The sequence below is a fragment of the Herpailurus yagouaroundi genome, unplaced genomic scaffold (assembly GCF_014898765.1).
Source record: "Herpailurus yagouaroundi ecotype Mexico unplaced genomic scaffold, PumYag 185, whole genome shotgun sequence".
NCBI lineage: Eukaryota > Metazoa > Chordata > Mammalia > Carnivora > Felidae > Herpailurus > Herpailurus yagouaroundi.
In genome coordinates this window covers 21,377,121-21,384,137 of record NW_024412416.1, presented here as the reverse complement: position 1 = coordinate 21,384,137, position 7,017 = coordinate 21,377,121, and positions in this window count along the sequence as shown.

The window sequence follows — 7,017 nt, the reverse complement described above, 5'->3', positions numbered from 1 at the left end:
TTTCAAACAGCTTCAAAAGAATGTGTATTAACTCTTATTTAAATGTTTGGTAGAATTCCTTACCAAAAAAAAAAAAAAAAAAAAAAGGTTTGGTAGAATTCCTTTGGGAAGCCATCTGGCCCTGGACTTGTTTGTTGGGAGATTTTTATTATTGATTCAATTTATTTACTCTTTATGGGTCCGTTTCAATTTCTTCCTGTTTGAGTTTTGGTACAGTGTGGGTGTCTAGGAATTTGTCCATTTCTTCCATGTTGTCCAGTTTGTTGGCATATAATTGCTCATAATATTCTCTTATCATTGTTTATATTTCTGTGGTGTTGGTTGTGATCTCTCCTCTTTCATTTGTAATTTTATTTATTTGAGTACTTTCCTTTTTCTTTTTGATAAATCTGGGTAGGGGGTTATCAGTTTTGTTAATTCTTTCAAAGAACCCCATCCTAGTTTCATAGATCTGTTCTACTGTGTGTGTGTGTTGTGTGTGTGTGTGTGTGTGTGTGTGTGTGTGTGTGTTGATACCATTGATTTCTGCTCTAATTTTTATTATTTCCCTTCTGGTTTTGGGCTTTTTTGCTGTTCTTTTTTTCTAGCTCCTTTAAATGTAAGGTTAGGTTGTATATTTGACATCTTTATTCCTTCTTTAGGAAGGCCTGGATTGCTATATACTTTCCTCTTATGACCACCTTGGCTGCATCCCAGACTGGGATGTTTTGGACTGTTGTATTTTCATTTTCACTGGCTTCCATGTACTTTTTAATTTTCTCTGTAATTTTTTGGTTAACCATTTCATTCTTTTTTTTTCCCAATGTTTATTTATTTTTGGGACAGAGAGAGACAGAGCATGAACAGGGGAGGGGCAGAGAGAGAGGGAGACACAGAATCGGAAACAGGCTCCAGGCTCTGAGCCATCAGCCCAGAGCCTGACGCGGGGCTCGAACTCAGGGACCGCGAGATCGTGACCTGGCTGAAGTCGGACGCTTAACCGACTGCGCCACCCAGGCGCCCCCCCTTTTTTTTTTTCAACGTTTATTTATTTTTGGGACAGAGAGAGAACCATTTCATTCTTTACTAGGATGTTCTTTAAGCTCCAAGTATTTGTGGTCTTTCCAAATTTTTTCTTGTGATTGATTTCAAATTTCATAGCATTGTGTTCTGAAAATATGCATGGTACAATACCAATCTTTTTGTACTTGTTAAGGTCTGATCTGTGGACCAGTATGTGATCTATTCTGGAGAATTTTCCATGTGCACTTGAGAAGAATGTGCATTCTACTGCTTTAGAATGAAATGTTGTGTACATTTCTGTTAAGGCTATCTGGTCCAGTGTATCATTCAAAGCCATTGTTTCCTTGATGATTTTCTGCTTGGATGATCTACCCATTGTTGTAAGTGGGGTATTAGAGTCCCCTACTATTAAGGTATTATTATCAATGAGCTTCTTCATGTTTGTGATTAACTGATTTATATATTTGGGTGTTTCAAGTTGGGGGCATAAATATTTACAATTGTTAAATCTTCTTAACGGATAGACTCCTTAATTATGATATAATGTCCTTCTTCATCTCTTGTTGCAGTTTTTCTTTTAAAATCTATTTTGCCTGAAAAAAAATAAAATAAAATCTATTTTGCCTGATATGAATGTGGCTACTCCAACTTTCTTTTACCTCCATTAACATGATAGATGATTCTCCATCTTCTCACTTTCTTTTTTTTTAAATTTTTTTTAACATTTATTTATTTTTGAGACAGAGAGAGACAGAGCATGAATGGGGGAGGGGTAGAGAGAGAGGGAGACACAGAATCGGAAGCAGGCTCCAGGTTCTGAGCTGTCAGCCCAGAGCCCGATGACAGGCTTGAACTCACAGACTGCGAGATCATGACCTGAGCTGAAGTTGGCCGCTTAACTGACTGAGCCACCCAGGCGCCCCTCCATCCCCTCACTTTCAATCTGCAGGTGTCTTCAGGTCTAAAATGTGTCTCTTGTAGGCAGCATTTAGATGGATCTTTGTTGTTTTGCTGTTGTTGTTGTTTTGCCTATTCTGATACCCCATGTCTTTTGATTGAGGCATTTAGTCCATTTACATTTAGAGTATGAATTTTGTGCCATTGTGTTGCCTGTTTCTGGTGATGTTCTTGTTTTTTCTCCACTCAAAGTGCTCCCCTTAAAATTTCTTGCAGGGCTGGTTTAGTGGTAATGAACTCCTTTAGTTTTTGTTTTTCTGGTAAATGCTTTTATCTCTCCTATTTTAATGACAGCCATGCTAGATAAAGAATTTGTGGTTGCATATTTTTCTAATTCGACACATTGATTATATCCTGCCACTCCTTTCTGGCTTGCCAAGTTTCTGTGGACAGATCTTCTGTGAACCTGATCTGTCTTCCCTGAGAGGTAAAGGCCTTTTTTCCCTTGTTACTTTCATGATTCTTTCCTTGTCTGTGTACTTTGTGAATTTGACTATGATAAACATTGGTGATTGCCAGCTTTTGTTGAATCTAATGGGAGTTCTCTGTGCTTCTTGGATTTTGATGTCTGTGTCCTCCCCCAAATTAGGAAAGTTTTCAGCTATAATTTACTCACATAAACATTGTCCCCCCTTTTAACTCTCTTCCTCTTCTGGAACTCCTATTACATGAATGTTCTTCCTCTTTAATAAGTCACTGAGTTATCTAAACCTTGTATTGTGATATTTTGCCTTTGTTTGCCTCTTTTTTTTCTGCTTTATTATTTTCCATAATTTTATCTTCTATGTCACTGGTTCACTGCTCTGCTTCATCCATCCTTGGCATCATGGCAGTATTCAAGAGTGCATATCAACTATAGCATCTTTAATTTTGACCTGACTAGATTTTAGTTCTTTTACCTCTGCAGAAAAGAATTCTCTGGTGTCTTCTTTGCTTTTTTCAACCCCAGCTCATATTCTTATAATTGTGGTTTTAAATTCTAGTTCAGACATTTTACTTATATCTGTGTTGATTAAATCCCTGGCCATCATTTCTTCCCGTTCTTTCTTTTGGGGTGAATTCCTTTATCTCGTCATTTTGGAGGAAGAAAAAAATTCAATAAAATAAAACATTTTTAATTTAAAAATTAAAAACAGAACAAAACAAAATCAAATAAATGAAGCTAGATCCTAGGTGTGTTTTGGTCTGCTTGTTGAAAGAAGCTTGATGGAAGAGAGAGAGAGAGAGAGAGAGGGAGAGAGAGAATGAGAGAGAAAAAAAAAGTTAAAAAATTTTAAATTAAAAACAAAATTATATAATAAAATAGAATAAAATAAATAAAATAGAATATAATAAAAACATAACAAAACTTTTAAAAATTGCTCTTTCTGTATCCAAGAAAGAGAAAGAAAAGAGAAGAAAAAAGAAAACAACATAAGCAAAAACAGAAACAAAGAAAACGAACGAACAAACAAACGAACAAGCAAACAGAATGGAACCTGAATGAATTTACATCCAGTTTCCCCTAGAATTGAAACTTTGCAGCACACCAAAGTCCATACTAAGCAGGTGGAAGGGATTTGTGCATCCTGGGGGATGTGACTTGAGGACACACGTGGGTGGGGTTTGGTGTATCAACTTCACTCTCCACTTGGTGGTGCTGCTTAGCACCACGTGGGTGGATCAGTGTGTGAGCACACACAATAGGCGTGAAAATGGCTTCACCCAGCTCTCTAATCTCTGGTACAGGAATTTTGTGCCCTCACAGACATGAAATAAGCACCCCTCCTTAGTCTCAAGATTCCATCCACTCCTGCCTTTACTCTGTCTGTGTTCGAGCTATCTGCCTGCCAGGTGGTGCCTCCCTCCAGAGTTTTGTCTCAGATGGGGCTGTGTTTCAAAACTGCACATTTCAGAGACCCCCACAGCTTGGACCCATGCTGATTCTCTGGGGGAAGTTCTCACCAAGCAATGCCGGGTGCCAGCTTGTCCTAAAAAATGTTTGCACAATTGTGCAGTGGCAGAGGCTCAGAGTTAATGTTAAATCACAACACACAGACAGCACCAGGTTTTGCTGTACTCTGGTGTCTTTGTTCACGTATTGGTAAATGTGGCTGGTCTCCAGGGTTGGCCGGAACTTTTGCCCACAGGGATGCCATATAGCTTCTACCAAATGCACTCCCATCAAGGAAACCTCTTCTCCCCATGTGGCATATGGACCCCTCAGACCCTCCTGCCTGTTCCTGCGGATTAGCCTACTTCCTCACCAGAGCACTGCCAGGCACTGAGCTCCCAGCCTTCAGACTCTGTGATCCACTGTTTGTAGAATTCTGGTGGTACTGAAACCCTCTCCTTTCTCCCTGTCAATGGTTTTGGGGAACAGATTTCTTGTTCAGTGACCTGCAAGTGTTTTCACTCTTTCTCTCTTTTTTCTCTCCAGCTACTTTTGGGGGGAATGCCTTTCTTGTACGATCCTGATGCACTCCAGTCTCACCCTTTCTCTTTCTCTCTCTGTCCTCTCTCTGTGAAAACAGCTCCCTGACCTCCATGGCCCTGCAGCTTTTCTGTCCCCCAATTCACTTCTCCACACCGCATTCTTGCCAAGTTCTCTGGCTCCAATTATATAGATTGTTATGTTAATCTCCAGATCAATTTCTAGGTGTTCAAAATTGTGTGATGCTGATCTAGCTGCCTTTCAGGGACGAGACAAGCTAAGGGTCCCCACACTATTCTGCCATCTTAACTCTACTCCATATGTCTTTTGATTTTCTTAATAGCGTTTTCCACTTCCAGAACAGAAGTTTAAAATTTTATGAAGTCAAATTTATCAGTTCTTTCATTTATGACTTATGATTTTGTGTCTTACCAAAAATATTTGCCTAACCAAAGGTCACAAAGATTTTCTCATATGATTTAGAATTTCTATAGTTTTAAGTTTTATACTTAGATCTTTGACTCACTTGAGTTAGTTTTTGTATATGGTAAAGATATGAAGTTCATTTTTTAAAATATAGATTTGTGTTTATTCCAGTATCCTATCCTTTCTTCACTGAATTACCTTTGTTCCTTTTTGAAAATTAATTATCCATATATATGTGGGTCTATTTTTGCATCCTGTATTCAGTTCTATTATGTTTTTGTCTACTTTTATGTCTATATGTTTATATGTATTTATGTCTATCTTTTGTCTATAAAACCTCTCTTGATTGTTGCTTTGTACTAAGTCTTGAAATGAGGTAATATAAGCCTCCAACTTTGTTTTTCTTTTTAAAAGTTGTTTTGGCTCTTGTAATACCTTTCCCTAAAATTTTAGAATCAGTTTATTAATTCCTCCAAAAAGCAGGGCTTTGATTAGGTTCACACTGACTCTATGTATTAATTTGGGGAGAATTAATATGTCAACAATGTCAAATCTTTTGGTCCATGAATGCAGTATATCTCTCTGTTTAGGTCTTCTTTAATCTTTCTCAGCAATGTTTGGTTTGTTAGCATACATATCTTGCATATCTTTTATTTGATTTATCCCTAAATATTTAATGTTTTTGATGTTATGGTAGAGGTTTACTTTATTTCAATTTCTGATTTATAACAGGGTAATGTTTGCCTCACAGAGTGCGTTGGTAACCATTATCTCCTCTTCCACTTTCTGAAAGAGTTCATGCTGACTAGGAACTATTTCTTCCTTAAATTTTGAAAGTATTCCTTAGTAAATCTATATGGTTCTGGAGTTTTCTTTGTGGAAAAGATTTTAATTAAGATTCAATACCTTTAATAGATAGAGGGCCATTTACATTGTTTGTCTTTCTTCAGTGAGCTTTGGCAATTTATGTCTTTCAGGATTTTGTTTATTTCATCAAAGTTGTTGAATTTATTGAATAATATTGTTCATAATATTTCCTTATTATCATTTTAATATCTGTAGGACCTGTAATTATGTCACCTCTATCATCCTTGATATTTGTAAGATGTGTTTTCTGTCTTTGTTCCTCATAAGTCTAATGGTTTATCAATTTTATTGATCTTCTCAAAGAACCATCTTTAGATTTTATTGATTATATTCTTTTTCTGTTTTCTATTTCACTGATTTTCACTCAGATCTTTATTATTTCCTTGCCTCTTCTTACTTTGAGCTTAATTTGGTCTCCTTTTTCTAATTTCTTAAGGTGGACACTGAATTCATTGATTTGACTTTTCTTTTCTAATATAGGCATTTAGTAAGGTACTACTTTAGTTGTATCCCACGAGGGAAAATTATAAGCTATCTAGAAACAATGAAGAGTCAGACATTCCATGCCCAAACATATGGGACACAGTGAAAGGTTTATGTAAAAGAAATATTATAAACTTAAATGCCTTGATACGTAAAGATGTTTAAAAATAAAGTATGTATTCTCCTTTAAAATGGATGAGAGAGAGGACATAATAAAAATCCAGAGAGAATTTTTTTTGGCCTAGCAAAGTATGAATTACCATAACTAAGAAGTGGAAAACATTAATAGACCAATTTCAAATACAAGAGATTTAAATTGTGATTAAAATTCTACCATTGAAAAGTCACTAGGGACAGATGGGTTTATAACTGAATTTTATGTAAACTTTAAAGAACAGCTAATTAGCTGGAAAAGTCCAGGAGAAAGGAAATGCTGTAAGGCTCTCCTAGCTCATTGTACAATATCCTATAACTTTAATTCAAAACCTAAGAACACTGACAAAGGAAAACTATAAATGCATGAATTCTAAATACAAGATTAACACATAAAATTCAGGAATATATCAAAGAAAAACCAGGTGCTCTGTCCCCCAAAGCATACTGTGAGAGAGTTGTTAAAACTCTAGTGTGATCATTGAGGACTGAAATTCTTTTGTTTTATGATTTTATCATTCTAGAAAACAGAAACCCAAATTCTCTTTATTGTTACTGGTTCCCTGATCTTACTTTAGTGCGAATTGTCAAAAATATGTGTCCCCAAATTAGAAATGGTCAGTTTGACCCTCCAACTTTATTAGTAGCATGTGCATTCACTGTGCAAAGTCAGCTCTCCTTCACAATCTGTTTCTAACAGATGGGACACAGTGAAA